Source organism: Anthonomus grandis, chromosome 1 (assembly GCF_022605725.1).
Source record: "Anthonomus grandis grandis chromosome 1, icAntGran1.3, whole genome shotgun sequence".
Taxonomy (NCBI): Eukaryota; Metazoa; Arthropoda; class Insecta; order Coleoptera; family Curculionidae; genus Anthonomus; species Anthonomus grandis.
Window position 1 is genome coordinate 17543433 of NC_065546.1, and position 17347 is coordinate 17560779.

Sequence of the window (17347 nt, forward strand, 5' to 3'; positions counted from 1 at the left end):
GTTTTCACTGATACTGACAGATTTTGGGCCAGGTGTACCTGTAAATGCCTGTATCAGTTCAAGATTAGTCTCCTTGATTGCATTTACTATTCCATTCATTTTTCCATAAAATTGTGCAGCTTGTTCTTCCAGATGTTCCTTTATACATTTTACAGTTTCATGATTGGAATTGATAATTAATTCTAGACCTAATGTCTGCAGTTTTATCATCAAGCCTAGAACTGATTTTTATCTCCTTTTCCAGAGCAGTCACCTTCTCAGCATCAGCACAATCAGATGACACCACTGGAATTTTTGACTCTAAAGTGAGAAGTTTTTTTTATTTATGATGATTTTATTTTATTACAATTCATTTTAAAGCATTTCAACGTGCTTAAATGTTTGGAAAAGTTCTAAAATTCATCAAACAGTCAGGGCAGAGATGTACCAAGGTTCGAGTTTGACTTGGAATAACTCTTACCTCTTGTTCCTGGGTTTTATTACAATCCTGACAAATCACTCTTCGACACGTATAACAAGGATAACCAAACTGGGTCAAACCTGTTTTATCCTCCTTAAAAGCACAGGTTGATTTGCACTGGTAACATTTTCCAGACATCTTATTTAATTCACAATCTTGCAACAGGGCAGGTTTATGGTTTAGTTTCCTTTGTGTATGTTAACCTCACATTCAGAGTTTGGCAGTTAATTTTTTTGGCGGGAAAACTCGCGATGTTTTGATTCCTTTGATTTTAACAGAAAAATACAGGTTAACCACTAAACTATTAATGAAATAGCACTCAGTGGCGGCTCGTGGGGTTAAATTTTGGGTAGGCCATAGCAGGAGTAGGCCACTCACGATGAAGCCCGAAGAATCATATAATAGGCCGGTGTTATCCAGTAATTATACATTTAAAAACATTAACTCTAAGAATTTTTTCAAAAAAAAAAAAAAAAAATTATTTCTATCAAATTTAAAAAACTTGGGAGAACTGAAGAACTAAAAAGGGGGACACTATGAAAAGAAACGACAGTAATTAAGCCTAATATGTACATTTATTTTTACCTACGTACATAAAAGTAACAAGTAACTACTAAAAATGGCACAGAAAGAAGGAGTCATTTAAAAGTATTTTGAACACAAACAAATTATCAGTTTTGAGTTTTATTACCTATAAAGGAAGTTAATTCTTCTATCTTTGTTTCGTGCAAATTTGTCAATTACCCTATCGTAAAATGTGTCCCCAGTTTCCACTAATTGAGCGAGAATGTCCTTTTGGATTGATAAAATAGATAAGGATGAAAGCCGATTTTGAGTCATTGTGCTCTGCAAAGATGTTTTTATTCGCTTTAACCTAGAAAAAGTCCTTTCAACTGAAGCACTGGTTGCAGGTATTGTAGCTAGTAAACAGAACAACTTGTAACTTTCAGGAAGAATTTCATTTGTGTCGTTATCATGCATACTTTTAATTAGACCCAACAAACTTTTATCGTAAAATTGTTCACGGTGTATTGGTGAGAAAATGGTTTCTGGTTCTGTTTTCAATAATGATTTATCAAAAAGTGCTCCATAAGTATTTATTAACGAGTCCAATGGTTTTTGCGGAAATACTCCTCCATAATCTGAAAATTTTTTAGTATCACCCAACTGCAGAAACTGAAACTTGCTATAGTCCGAAAAACGTTGCTCTAATTGAGTTATATTATTGTCCAAAATTTCAAAAAATATTCGTCTAAATTTAGTTTTGGCTTTATCCAAAGTGCTTTGATTACTATCATTTTTAGGTAAACCACCAAGTTCTTTACGATTTAAGGTAAGTTCTGTATTTGTCTCGCTAACAGCAACGTTAATATGCTTAGAAAAAGTCAGGTCATTTCTCCAGCTTTTTAACACTTCAAGACATCTGGAAACGGAATTGTTACAAAACTGAATGTCATTATTTTTTTTCTGTAACACATTGTATAAGAGCTCTGTTTGTTGAAATATGTCGCTAAAAACGTTTAATAAAAATACGAATTCCAGATTATCCAGTTTTCTTTTAAACCCATCTGCCTGCCTAATTGATTTCGCATTTGATTCTGGATAATTCATTATCTCCTGAAATACTTATTTATAATATTTAATTTATTAATATATTATACATATATATATTATACAATTAATTTTTTTCTCTCCCTCGAGTTCCGTCTCAGTTCGCTATTTGTAGGAATTCGTTTTCCGACAAATTTATTTAAAAAATGGGATCTTTTGGAGGAATGGTGAAAATAAGCCGGAATTCCTTGAAGAGTCGAGAAAAAATTTTTACTGCCGTAATATTGGAGCAACTTTGCTGTTAAACTAAATTAAGGCGATGCGCAAAACAATGAGTAAAAATAGCTAATAGTGCAGAGTCTTTTACTAATTTTTGTAGTCCGTTTAGTTGGCCCGACATAACACTAGCTCCATCATAGGTTTGAGCAATTAGTTTCGCTTTACAGTCAAATTTACCAATCACACTAAACAGTAAATCGCGTAACGCTGGAGCATTTCGATCTTCCCCTAAATCAAAGAATCCTAAGAAATATTCTTGAACTATGCCTTTGGCATCTACTAACCTGCATACAATTGAACACTGTGCCTTTTCAGTTATATCGGTTGTTTCATTAACGATACATGCAAAAAATGGGGAATTAATGATGGCATTTTGAATAAAAATGGAAATGTCGTCTTTAATCAGGTCAATGAGTTCATTTTGTATCATTTTTGAGAGGCCTCTAAAATAAGTCTTTTTTTGCCAGTGATCTTTTAGTTTTGGATTTGAATTTAACAATAATTCCCAAATTGCTTTGAAATTTCCAGGATTTAGAGAGTCATCTGACTCATCGTGGTCACAAAAAGCCAGTTCCTGTTTAGCTAAAGTAGAAGTTAAAGCAATTAATTTTTTAATAATTTCTCGGTTTATTTTAACTTGAGCATTATACTTGACTTTTGAAATTTTTGACTGTTCGTCTAGCAAGTCACGAACAGAAAACTCTCTTTTTTGTACATCTTTAAAGGACAAAGAACTACTTAAATGCTCTTTACAAGTTGAATGTTTCTTAAGCAATGCAGATATATTTTTTAAATTGGAGTATCCTTCACAATTCCATACACACTTTTTATTCGAAAGCAACAAACATGGCCAACAATACAGTTTCTTTGTAGTAACTTCCACACAGCCATTTATACACATCATACCAAGAGATATTAAGAGCACGTACTTTTTTCCCATCTTTTTGGTCAATACACAGTTTTGGAATAGGCCTGTCACTCAAAATAATGTTTCGTCTTTCAGCCTCAGGTCTTTTAGCCAATGGTAATTCCAACAACGAAACAATAATGTCCAATCCACTGCCAAGTGCCAACATAACATTATTGGTACTAGTACTGCAACTTGGTAAAAATCCAGGCTCAGATAAACTCATTTTTGTCTATTATATTATCTTGCTATTCCAAAAAAAGTAATAAGCTCCTGGACAAAATTATCGCACCACTAATTATTTTGTCAAGAAAATTTAAATAAAAATAAATATCAGTTAAAACAGTTATAATATCTTTTCTCGTATAAAAAGCAGAATTGGACAAAAACTATGTTTATGCTTTATCATGGAACATGCTGCTCGTGAGGAGTGAGAATACATCCGCAGGAAAGTTTTCATAATTTGATACGAGGAATGCTGCGAAGACTTCAAGCGGTCATTGCAGCTAGAGGTGGCAATACACGTTATTAAGAATTCATTATGGGTCTATTGTTTTATTTTTGTATCAAAATTGAAGTTAGTGAAAATCAATGCTTTTTCCTTGTATTGAATTTAGTTACTTAAATCTCGTTTTGTTAAATAGAATATAATTAATTATATTCTATTTAACGAAAGAATATACAGTGCGAACGTAAAGGTTGGAATAAATTCATTTAAAATTCAGGGGTATGTTCAAAAAAAAACGCTCGGACATGTCGATTTTTATTTTTAACTGCGGGTTTTCTTACTATAATTTTATGTATACAGGGTGGCCCAAAAATAAGTTACGGTCATCAACGTAATTTTTTTAAATGTAAACACCTATTTTTTATTTTAGATTTAGGTTCTACATCAAATTCTAAGTACATTTCATGTACCATGTCCTATACCTAAACTCGACCGTTGACGATTGAACACAATAAAAGGCTATTTTTGGAAGAGTTATTTATATCAAGCAACCTATCAATTATTGTTTGGTTATTTACATTTGTGGTTGGTGTTTTTGATTGTTAACTTGTCACAATTTGTTGACATCAAATAATTTTGATTTAGATGCTGCTTGAAGTTTGATTTAGATGCCTAAGCAAAGTTTTGCTTGTGTTAAGTTTATCAAAAGATAAAATTAAAATTTCAAAAAATGGTACGTCTTAGTGAGCGAGAGCGAATAGAGATTTTGATGATGATTGGTTATGGAAACAGGATGCGCACTCAGATGGAAGTCTGTGAAATTTATCATGCCAAGTATCCTGATAGGCCACGTATATCTCAAAGTACTGTCAGTAGAATAGAACAGAAATATCGGGATTTGGGTCATGTCAGGGATAATTATACGAAAGGTCGGTCAAGTATATCAGAAGAGAAGCAACTAAATGTTTTGCTGGCAGTTGAAGAAGATTGCCATAAAACGACTCGCAATATTGCGTTAGAAAATCAGATATCCCAGACATCCGTCGTTAAGTATTTAGGTATAAATAAATAACACCCTTACAAAATTCAATTGGTTCATGAACTAAATGAAGATGACCCAGATAGGCGTTTAGAATTTTGTGAGAGACTTATGGACTTGTGCCATGCTAATCCACAATTTTCAAAAAAAAATGTATTTTCTGATGAGGCAACGTTTTGTCTTCATGGTAGTGTAAACCGGCAAAACTGCCGATATTGGGCTACTGAAAATCCGCACTGGATGATGGAGTGCTACAGCCAAGTCCCTCAAAAAGTAAATGTTTGGGCGGGGGTGATTGAAAACAGGGTTATAGTGCCCTTTTTCTTTGAAGGATACTTGAATGGTGAGAGGTATTTAGAGTTTTTAGAAAATGACTTGGTTCCATGCCTTGCCACTTTATACCCCGATCCAGAAGACCCGGATATATTAGATAATTCCTTATGGTATCAGCAAGATGGAGCTCCAGCCCATTACACTCGTCCCGTGCGCCAGTACCTGGATACCGTTTTCCCTAGACGTTGGATTGGTCGGAGGGGTGCAATTGAATGGCCGGCCAGATCGCCTGATCTGACTCCTTTAGATTTTTTTTGTGGGGGTATCTTAAGTCCAAAGTTTATGTTAATCGGCCAAACAACATTGAAGACTTAAAAATTAGAATAACGGAAGAAATAAGATTGATAGAACCTTCTGTTATCGATAACGTTTTACAAGAATTTCAGCATCGACTGGGATATTGCCAAGAGGTTCGTGGCAGCCATTTCAACACTTAATAAATTAATTAAAATATTTTTATGTATTCTTGCTTGATATAAATAACTCTTCCAAAAATAGCCTTTTATTGTGTTCAATCGTCAACGGTCGAGTTTAGGTATAGGACATGGTACATGAAATGTACTTAGAATTTGATGTAGAACCTAAATCTAAAATAAAAAATAGGTGTTTACATTTAAAAAAATTACGTTGATGACCGTAACTTATTTTTGGGCCACCCTGTATACATAAAATTATAGTAAGAAAACCCGCAGTTAAAAATAAAAATCGACATGTCCGAGCGTTTTTTTTTTTGAACATACCCCTGAATTTTAAATGAATTTATTCCAACCTTTACGTTCGCACTGTATATATTATAATTAAGCTGCGTTTCTCTTCCGTCGATGCGGTGTTAACGCATCGTGTATCGCCTCGTATTTAAGCCTATGTGTTGTCGTACAAATGCGGTACCGCTCCGTTTCTACCGCATCCGTTGAAACTGGATCGTGTATACCCGCACTAAGAAATTTTTCTTACCCTTTGCCGGAGAATACCGTTTAGTAAAAGTAGTTAATTATGGTTTCAATCAATAATATTGATTAATATTGGTTTCAATCTTCTCCCACTGTATTGACATGAGCTGTGATATTGAAGGATTTTAACCGTTCGTTTGGTGTAAATAAAAACACCTGATGCACAAAACTAGGCAACTGATTTATTTTACACGTACACAAAAAACACGATCACTTAAGACTACTAAAAATATTTATTTACACTATATTTATTTACTGCTATTTATGTCGATTTTATAAGACGCGGACTCCGTATATATTCGATCGCAGATCATGGTTTCAGAAGATTCGTTAACCTTCCACGCGTCTCCAGAAATGTCGTGCGATGTGACCGGTTGTGTCACCGCGATGATTCAGAAACTATGAAGAACGGCTGATATTTGTGGCCCTGCCAATAGCATTACAATGTTAAACTTAAAATGCCCATCAAGCACCAGTTTATGATTAATCTTTATTAGGCTCAAAAGCATTTTTGCAATCAGGATTATTGTTTTGAATTGATTTTTATTTAGGAATGCGTCTGCCTCTAACTCAGCTAGGTATTATTGATAGATTTGTAACTATAGACTTACTTTCCATTAACCCATGAATTGGGATTTTAAAGGTTTTTAAGGATTTTTTTTACCAGCTAGGCAATCAAAAAACACTGAGTCTCTCTTTGGCCAGGATATTAATTATAGTCTCATAGGTCTATTATAGTTTTCAATACTTACTTTATGTTCCCTTTTAATCCTTATTTGGTGCAATTTTTAAAGCATCTCAGGAAATGTTTTATGCATAAATATTCGGCAAGTGTTCACACCTCATTTCCCCTGGTGACCTATCTTTTTTTAACCTATTGCATAAAAACTACCGAAATGATTAAGGATCAGAATTTAAATTATGTTCTACAGCAGTTAGCAAGAAACTATTGCTACAGAACTATTGCTATTGTCAACTTTTAAGAAGAAGAGTTATTAAAGCTATGTAACTTACTTCGTTTATATCAATTACTACAGAAACTTACTTTTAATTTTTTTTTTTTAAATTTTTGCTTTTTATATTAGGAACTTTATTGATAATATTTGTTTATAAGTTACCTTTTGATAGTTGTTGTTAATTATTTTATTCGTCAGAATTCTTAAGGTTTAGTTTACTTCAGTTTTGGGTTAAAACTCCCTGTTTTAACATTAATTAAAGACATACAACATGCCATAATTTATGTGTCAGTTACTCACATAAACTCTGTAGTACCTAATGATTTTATCTAGTTTCTGGCTACTTTTTTTGCATATACCCAATAAGTTTTCACAATCAGTGCAACTCACTAACAATATATGTTTTTTTCATCTTGATTTTAATGATCAAATCTATATGCAATGATCAATGCAGGTAAAACCATCATATCATGACTATTAATCGAGTATGGAATATATTATAGCTTCTGAGCCCAACCCTAGTTTTCTTTTTGTTTTCCCCTGATTAAAAAAAATGGAAATACACTAATATTAAAAGTCTCAAGTTCAATAGAAAAAGGCAAAAACAAGGTTTTGTCGACGAGGCGGCGGCACAAACAATCAGACTATTCTCCTTATTGATCGGCAAAATATACCCTGATATTGTTTGAGAGAGATTAAGACACTCCGTTATCTTATATGTTTTTCTTAGGTTAAATACCATTAAAAAAACATACTCCAGTATATCTATACTAACTACTATACGTTATTACTAACTACTATAGTTCTAAAAACTACTATACGTTATAACAATAATGAATAATTCTAAATTTATCAGATTTTTTTAGCTTCGATTTTAAGATATTATGAATGATTTAGTAAGTTTTTTTAGTTACAAGATTAATAGTTTATGAACGTCGTTTAGTCGCTTGAAAACTTCATGTTTTCGTTCAGAAAAAACTTTAAATTTAAAGCAATAGGAGTAAAAGTATATACAAAATAATATTTTTAAATTGGAATAAAAAGTAAAGAAAATATGGCAAAATTCGGATGATAAAAAATTCAAACCTGTTTTATTTACCTGATTAACTAAAGACTGCCTTAGATTAAGCTGTTCATATTACATAGACATTACGTCTTGGTTTTATTTTGATATGCGTTCAATACTTTCTCGTTTTTTCTAGATAAGAAAGAAACTAAAAAAAAAATGAATTAGCTAAATAAAAAATGTCATTAATCATCTCTTATAGCTTTGGAAAAGCACTAATGGTTGACATCCGCGATGTCGCAGTGGTTGTAAATTCTACCAAGAGCGCAATAGGAAGGTTGTGACAGAAAGTTGAGACTGAGGATGTGAGAGAAAGACATACTGGTCCAACAAAATCAACAGAATCTAAACATGATAGGTTTATTCACCTTCAGGCATTAAATATTATCAACCAGCTAAGAAGTAAGCTTCAAAATGCTCATGGCATGTTAGTATCATGCCTCAAACAGCAAGGACAGAAATAAAATCGCGCAAGGAGATTTGATTCATATAGGAGGCGCCAAAGAACATTAGAATTGGCAAGAGCAAGAATGCCCATGCATAATTTTTGCAGATTTCTCACTTGCAAGCCATTTAGGAAATTGATAGTTACCAAGGCAGAACTTTAATGGTTAATGAAATTTGATTGTATAAATGGCTCACCAAAGAACAGTGCAAAAGCATCAAATATGTCTTTAATTATCACATCATCGGGTAGCCTCATCATACCAGGAATCCTGGTGCCAGCCTTCTTAGAACCAATAAAATCCCAAAAGCTAGATGGCTCCAAAGAAATATTCCTTTCGGTGTTTGAATTCAAATTATCATGCATTGCGTATTTGTAGTTTGATAAGGCGTCTAAGAGAATGGAATTTATTTTGAAAGAATGGAGAATTGTACATTTTAAAGTCCTTAAAAGCCTTTTCTTTCCTATAAATGTTCTTGATCAATTCTCGAGAATAATAATTTGGAAATCTTCATTTACGTTGCTGCTTAAGAGGAATGTGTGCGGCAAATATGCCATTCAATATATCATATAGGGCTCCACATGCATCATTAACTTTAGAGGATAAATACACAGTAGACCAGTCAACTTTAAGGATAGAGTCATAAAGGAGATGGAAGTTGGCCTTTCTAAAGTTAAAAGAATGAGATAAGTTTTTATTAAGCTGAAAATTATGGACATGTTGGCCTGAGACAGTAAAATCAATCTCCAGTGCAGGGTGATGCAAATTGTCCAAGACAAAAGGCACATCACTACGAGAAACAGTACAGGTGAAGTTAGATAAAACAAGATCCAATAGTCTGTTATTATAGTTTAAGATGTGTGAACAAGATTAAAAGTGTTAGCAAAATTATTCACAGCAATAGATTTTTGACTAACATGATTACCTGTAGGTGAGTTAATGGAGAAATCAGACACGTTAAAATCGCCCACTATTATTACATTATGGTTTAGCTTTGATATTAAAAGTGTAAACTGATCCAGAAATTGCTCGAAAATGTAGATGTGATAGATGGTGGGATGTACAAAACAATCATGTAAAATATCTGAAACCTAATAGTAAATTTACAGCCAACAACATCGATAGAGGGCGCAATACTGTTGCAAAAATCTCAACCATGTCTCGGCAATGCTTATAGTGTGAAAATACTGAGCAATGGCGGCAAGAAAAAAAAGTCTCGGTTTTAGTGTTAAGACCACGAACATTTTGATAAAAACAAGTGGGCATCACTAGCTTGTAAAAATAAAGGCGAATCTAGTTTTTTGCTACAATTCTGGGGGCACGATTGATGTATCTTATATAAAGATTTTCTTTTTGCATCGCTTAACTCCGATTTGGCTGCCTTCAGCTCATTGTGCTGCCGAGGCGTCATGTCCGTCTCGATGAAGAATTTACCGAAAGTCTTCAATTTGTTCTTCAAAACAAGCCTAACATACCTTCTGTACTACCAAGGATCACCCTAACCCGCCCGTTACGATTCAGCTTCCCAAATTTACAGCCAGCACATTGACGGTAGTTTTCACAAGTCAGAAATTAAATACCGTTTTTGCGCAATCAGTCCCTCTGTTTAAAAGGCGTAATAGCAAATATGATTACCCTAGTTGGTATACCTCTCAAATTGTAAAAGACCTAAAGGAAAAATCTAGGCTACATAATAGATGGAAAAAAACAAAATCCATTGTTGATTACAATGTCTTTAAATCATTAAATCAAATATTGATTTAGCTTAGCAAAATTATGTAGTCAATATTAAGTATATTAAGTAAATTAAAAAAGGACCCGATAAAATTTTGGAAATTTATACAGGAAAGGCAAGGAACATCTAGAATTTCAGTTTAACTAACCCTGATGACATAGTCAATGCATTTTCCGACTTTTTTGGTAATGTTTTTAATAAATCTCTACCCTCCCCTAGTTTATTTAATGATGTCTTTTCTCAAAATATAACAATTTTTAAACTGAATCATGCAGATGTGCTAAATGTTCTTAAAAAACTTAAAAACAAAGAAACTTCTGGTTTTGATGGTGTGCCATCCTATCTGTTGCGTGGTTGTGCTTCTGCATTTGTGCCTCTCTTTACTATCTCTAACTTATCTCTTTGTTCCATCACCTTTCCTAAGGATGGAAATTTGCTAAAATTTGTCCCATCTTTAAATCGGGAGAAAAAAATGTGGTGGAAAACTATTGTCCAATTTCAATACTATCAAACTTCTCTAAGCTCTTTGAAATTTGCCTATATGATAGTCTCTTTCACCAAGTAAAAGATTTATATTTACCAATCCAGCAAGGTTTCTTTCAATCCAGATCTACAATAACTAACCTAACATCATTTCTTTTCGGACTGCATATGAGTCTATAAATAATAAACGTCAACTAGACATAATTTACATGGACTTCCCCAAAGCCTTTGATAAGATGGACCATGGATTTCTTGCTCAGAAACTTATTAAGCTTGGTTTTCATTCTAATCTTGTACAATTTTTTGCTTCCTATCTGGTGAATCGCACCAGTTTGTAGAAAATAATGGGTTTAGGTCATATGTTTATAAAGCATATAGCGGAGTTCCTCAGGATAGTAATCTTGCTCCTTTTTTGTTTTCCATATTTATCAATGACATATCTCTTAACATTTTAAGCAATAGTCTTCTGTTTGCTGACGACGGAAAGATATTTCGCATTGTAACTAATTAGGATGACTGTTTGCTTCTCCAAAATGATATTAATTTAATCTACAACTGGTGCAAGATAATAGGCTTCCGCTCAATATTGAAAAGTGTAAAAAGATATCCATTTCTTTGCTAAAAAATGAAATTAGCTTCGACTATACATTAAATGCTACAATTCTTTCTAACTGTGACTATGTTTGTGACTTGGGTGTCACTATTGACAAGAAGCCTAATTTTTGCAATCATATTGATAATATCATAAAGTCATCTTTAAAGTCTGTTGGTTTTATTATAAGAGCTACATCAGACTTCACTAATATATCAAGTAGAATCATCTTATTTAATTCCCTAATAAATTTGCAATTACTTTATGTGGCTCCACTCTGGTATCCAAACTATACTGTTCACATTGTTAGACTTAAATTTGTTCAGCGTAAATTTCTGAAACATATCGCTTTTAAAACTGATGAAATTAGGTGGAACAAGGATACAATCAGCACTTGTTACTCAGCAGATTCAATATGCTTTCCCTTTATCAGGAAACCATTAAATGTAACTTGTATTAACTGCCTGGAATTGCTAGCAGTTCTACACTTTGTTGTGCCTTACATTAATACTAGAAGACAAAACATTTTTTACTTACAAACACATAACACAAATTTAGCAAAGAAAGAGCCTTTATACAGAGCATGCTCTTGGTTTAACTTGGTCCATTTGAGTCTGGATGTCTATCTCTTTAATATGTTTGAAGCTATATTTAAATGTATATGGTTTGGAGGATTGTGTTTTTCTTCAGAACTGCCAAGAAGTAAATACATTGGAGGTATGATGTGCTGTTAACAGGTTAGGCTTGAATGTGGCTAAATGTAGTGTGGTCAGTTACTGTAGATCAAAAATACCCTTAAATTTTTGCATTATATGCAGCCAAACAGCCATTATATGCAGGTCTTCTTGAATCTGTTTGAGGTTTTTGACCTTCAGGCAGGATGGCATATATCCAGTTAGAGGGTTTGATCATCGGCAACTATTGGAACACTTCAATCTCTATCAATTACATCTCAGAAGAATGATCTCTGTAAAATTCCTGCATGGGTTACTGAATGGATTCATTGATAGTCCTGTACTTCTTTCTGGTGTTAGGGGATGTCAGCTAGGCTTAATGCTAGACATCCCCTAACATTCTTTCTGCCAAGGCCTCAGACTAACATCCTGTTGAAATCGCCACTATATACAATATGCGCTATATTTAATAGGATCTGTCACATGTGTGATATAAATTTCTCTCCGGTTCATGTGAATGTCAATATCTTGGTGGATCATTACTCTTGGGATTAAGACCCATGTGTTTAAGTTATAGTTAATAAGTATATTACAGTTAATTTAATTTAATTTTGTTGAATATGTGATTATCTTGTTAAACTTTTTTAATTGGGTTTTTATATCATATTAATAGTTATTTGTTCTAATTTTTTCTAACTTATTTGTTCTAACTTTTGAGATTGTGACTTCACTTTTTTCTTTTCTTTTCATTCATTCTTTTAGGTTTGTTTTGTGTTTTTTTTCTTTAAACTATATTTTTCACTGTTTTGCAACTGTTTCCTGTTGGAAATAAAGGCTTATTATTATTATTATTATTATTATTATGTAGAAGCTAGATACAGCATCAATAACATTAACTATATCATGCAAGAAGTCCCATTGGATCTCAAAAATAAGCTGATATAACAATCGAAAATTGGCTTTTCTAAAGTTATAGCCCATACTCTGAGAGTTAGCCTCAAACTTCCATTTTGTTGGATCCATTTGCAAAATTGACCATTAAGCCATAATCACCCTCTTGAAGACATTGAACCGGTTGAAATGGGATATGGAAAGGCTTAAAGGTGTTTTTCCTAAGTGTCCAGAACATTTTCCACATTTAGACCCACCTTTCATTCAGAATTAATTCTTAGGCTTGGAAACATTCCTGTTTCCTGAGCATTTGCAAAAACTATTTAAAAAAAACTTTTCCATTAGGAATTCTTTGATTTGGAAAACAACATCAGTATTCACCAACAGCACATAATGCGCTACCATTACAGAAACTACCTATACACAAATATCATGTCAGCATAATTCCTAATGGGGTGAATGTGTGAGGCATTACATAATGGAATTCCTCATTTTAAATGTAATGAGGCTCTTTTCAAATCAACTGACAACCATGCTTGTCAAAACTACCAGTCAAGTAAAATAGGTATTAACAAACAATGATGAAATATCCGCAACATGAGTTAGAAATACAGAGAACATAATTATTCCAAAAATAGAGTATGGCTCTTTTTTGCAAAATAAATAGAGAGCTGAACAAATACTGAGAGCACACACCCCAAAACACAATACCATATCTCAAATGAGACTCAATAAGAGCATGGTAGGCAATTTTAGCCACATCAAGTCCCAGAGAATGTGTTATTACTTTAATAGCATAACAGTTGGATGATAACTTCCCTATTAAAAAGGAGATATGACTTTCAAATTTTAATTGCTTATCGATTGTCAGAACCAAAAATTTGCATGTTTCAGAAGGACTTATTGTTTCATTTTGCAAAGTGACAGTTCCAAAGTTACATTTAAAAGTTAAAATATTAGTTTTAGAAATATTAAAAGTTAATCTATTGTATTCACACCATGACTTTACAAGAATTAAATCTTCATCAACAATATTCTTTAACCTCTTGGTGTCAGTGTCATGCCAAAGTAATGTTGTATCATCTGCAAAGATAGTAAATTTGCCCCTAATTGGAATTTAAGAAATATCATTGACATATAGCAGGAACAATATTGGTCCAAGAACAGAACCCTGGGGTACACCCACATCCATATCCATTAAAACATATTGGTTAATTTATCTTATTTTGACCTTCTGAATATGTTCCCAAAATATTTCCCTTTCCTTCCAAAACACCCTGTATAGTTTATTACTTTACAAACATAAAATCTTTAAAAATATTGTTAATTTTCAATATGTATAGAACTGCATTAGGTACTCTCGGCATATTCAAATAAAACCTAATTTTTAAAAGTCAAATAGGAAAATAACATGATGTATTCTTAGTATTCTCCTACCCCCCTCCCCCCCTTTAAATTAAGGATAATTAATCCCTTAAATAATAAAATCTTAAATATTTAAACTAATAACTAAACCTTTAATCTAAGGATATCTTAACTGCCCAAGATAAAACTTCTAACCCACAATCACATAGCATGTTGAATATTTCTGTAGGGCTATTGTCAATACCTGATATTATAAACAATATAAAAATAACTTCATGTAAATTAAAAATTTTGCATTTATCAACATTATATGGCTTTTATTTTTTACCTACAGATAAGGCGGGTCGGATATTAGGGCGTAATTTTGGGACCACCTAAATATATAAGAATCCGGGGAATTACGGAGTGATAAAAGAATATTGATATAGGATTTCAGCACCAAAAGATTGAAGTCAAAAAGTACTGAATAAAATTAGGATGATAAATGAGTTTTTACGGTTTCAAAATCATCAAGCAAACAAGTAATAATAAATACAATTTTTTGGTTTGGGGGGCGTTGTTTGACAGAAATGGGAACTCAGCCTTCTTAGGAAAAAAAGCGTGATTTACTCATATAGTCAGTACTTATATTCATATATCTATTTAAAAGCGCATAATCTTATTAAATAACAAGGACAAATAAACGCAAGTTAACGACATAAATAAATAAAAATGGCTTAAAACTCACCTAGCGATGCACCAACTGAACAAAACCGATCAAATGCAAGTCGCAACAGATAAACAATCCACGGCGCGCTGGGTCTAGATGCCGAATATTGCCGAGGTCGCGAAAACCAGACGACGTTCCCAGGGAACCTGACCCGAACCGAAAAATGAGGGACAAAGACAAAACTCAAAAGTTAGATGCGATGAATAAACATAAGAAGAAATGGGAAAGAATGATACGTGCAGATAAATCATAATAAACAGATTCTGGGGTCAGGTGAAATTAAGTTAGGGGGGTCATATACCATTTACACTGTGTTAAAGGTGCGTACTCATTGAGCGAACGAACAACGAACTCCGAATAATTCGCTCAGTGTGTACGTAAAAGCAAAGGCGAATTGAATGGTATTCTTACGTTCGGTGCGCCGGAGTTCGGTCGGAGAGCGGTACATCAAAGAGACTCGCAGTTTGGTGTAGACGGGATTCGAGGATTTTTAAATTTTTTTGGGTAGAACTCCGAATCCGAATTTGTATATGCAATGATTTAATTCAAGAATATAGAAAGGACGAAATGTTATTAAATTCTTCCAATAATTTGTACCTTGTATTGAGTGGTCTGTTTGGATGCAAGGTAAGTACCTAACCTATAATTTTGGTATTTTAATTTACTCTTTAGTCAAGTTGTTTGTATACTCTTCTTGTATATCTTTTTATGTTATTTACAGGAATAATGATCAGATAAGATGATATAAAAAAAAATAGATTTTCTTTTGACCTCATTCCGCAGTGAAAGGCATAAATGTAAATCTTATTGATATGAAATTGAGGACTTATATGGATCCATGGGCGTCGTTTGGGAGGGAGGAGGGGGAGGGGGGCAAGGGGGGGCGCTTGCCCCCTTCCCCCTATATTTACATAAAATCATTTTTAATAGGTTTATTTTCGAAATCGGTCATGGTTTTAAAGTTACATTTTCTGAAATCTCAAGTCAAATCCTTATTTTTTGTTAAGTCTGACAACAATGTGGTAAATTTTGCCCGATCACGAAGCGCAAGGCGCAGCCGTTGTTTGCGTCAGACCGATCCGATACGGCATGGTTCGTTGTGTGTGGCGGAAAAAAATTTAACGTAAGTAGCAAATTTTTAATATTATCTTATGTACTATGTAGGTATCTATTGTATTTTTAGTGCATATCCGTGGAACCGTTATTTGGTCTTTATTTTGATTTAATTAATTTTTAAGGTCTTATATAACACCGATATGAGTTTTTCCATGTATATAGTTGCTCGTTTTTGCACTCTTTAATGTTGTTTAACGGTACTATTTTATACGAATTTTTGATGGATTATATCCGGCGTGTTTTGAGGTAAGGGACAAAATTTACCTACTTTTTCTTTAAATGGTAAATTGTCTTTCATAATGTCTCATGAACATAAGTCCGCAAATTATAGTTTCTTTACCAAGATACGATTTAAAAAATATATAATTTTATTGTGATAAATATAGTAGGAATATGGCAGCTACATTATAATAATGATTAACTAATTTAAATTTAAAAAAGATGAACCCGTTTTTTTTGTTAAATTATTTATTAGGTGTACCTACTAAATTACTATCTATAGTTATTTTTAATTTATAGCTAACTTTTGTTCTTTAAATTTTATTGTTTTTTTTTCCAGTTTTTTAGATTAATGATTAAATTAAATATTAAAAACATTTTTAAAAATATTTTATTATTTGCCAATATGGATTTTCTAAACGCTAATTCGTCTTTAGGTAATGGATATAAGAAACTTTTTTGCTAAAAAAGTTGACTCGGAACCTGAACCAGATCGTGACAATTCGACTTCCCCATCATAAAAAAAAGGGAACAAGCAGATTTAGGCACTGAACCTGAACCATTACCTGGAAGTAGTGGGGCTTCCCGTCAAACACCTTCCAATAATGAATTTGATTTGGGCTTATATGTAAAAAGTTCATCGTTGACTGACGACCTAAAATACAAACTTTTAAAACACCCCTACGTTCCGGCTACTCAGTATAATTTTAAAAATGATTCTGGCCCAAATTCTAATAGATTTTTTTAAATTTCATGGCTTAATGAATATGACTGGATGGTGTACTCTTCACATTTAAAAGGAGCTTTGTGTAAGTTCTGTGTGCTCTTTAAACCTATTGTTAAAGAGGGGGACTTTCGAATCGTTTATAATTAAAGAATTTTCCAACTATAAAAAACTCCATGAAAGCGCCAGATCGCATCAAAATTGTAAGTGGCATAAGCAGGCAGTAAATCGTGCTACTGATTTTACTAAAATCGTTTCTGGAACAACGGCCAATGTCTATGAACAGCTTAACACTCAAGAACGTGAGCAAATTGCAGAAAATAGAAAAAAACTGTATCCAATTCTTTCGACAATTTTTTTTGTGGAACTCACGACATTGCATTAAGGGGTAAACAAACTCGGGG

The 17347-nt window shown here is 33.1% G+C and overlaps 1 protein-coding gene across 1 annotated transcript in view; it reads right to left on the reverse strand.

The window, feature by feature from the left end:
• Window positions 1-15082, reverse strand: part of LOC126745036 (choline transporter-like protein 1) — a 54741-nt gene extending 39659 nt beyond the window's left edge. Inside the window, exon 1 of the mRNA XM_050452711.1 lies at window positions 14903-15082. The gene's annotated coding sequence lies outside the window, so the exon portion shown is untranslated. The remainder of the gene's footprint in view (window positions 1-14902) is intronic.
• Window positions 15083-17347: the final 2265 nt, after the last annotated feature.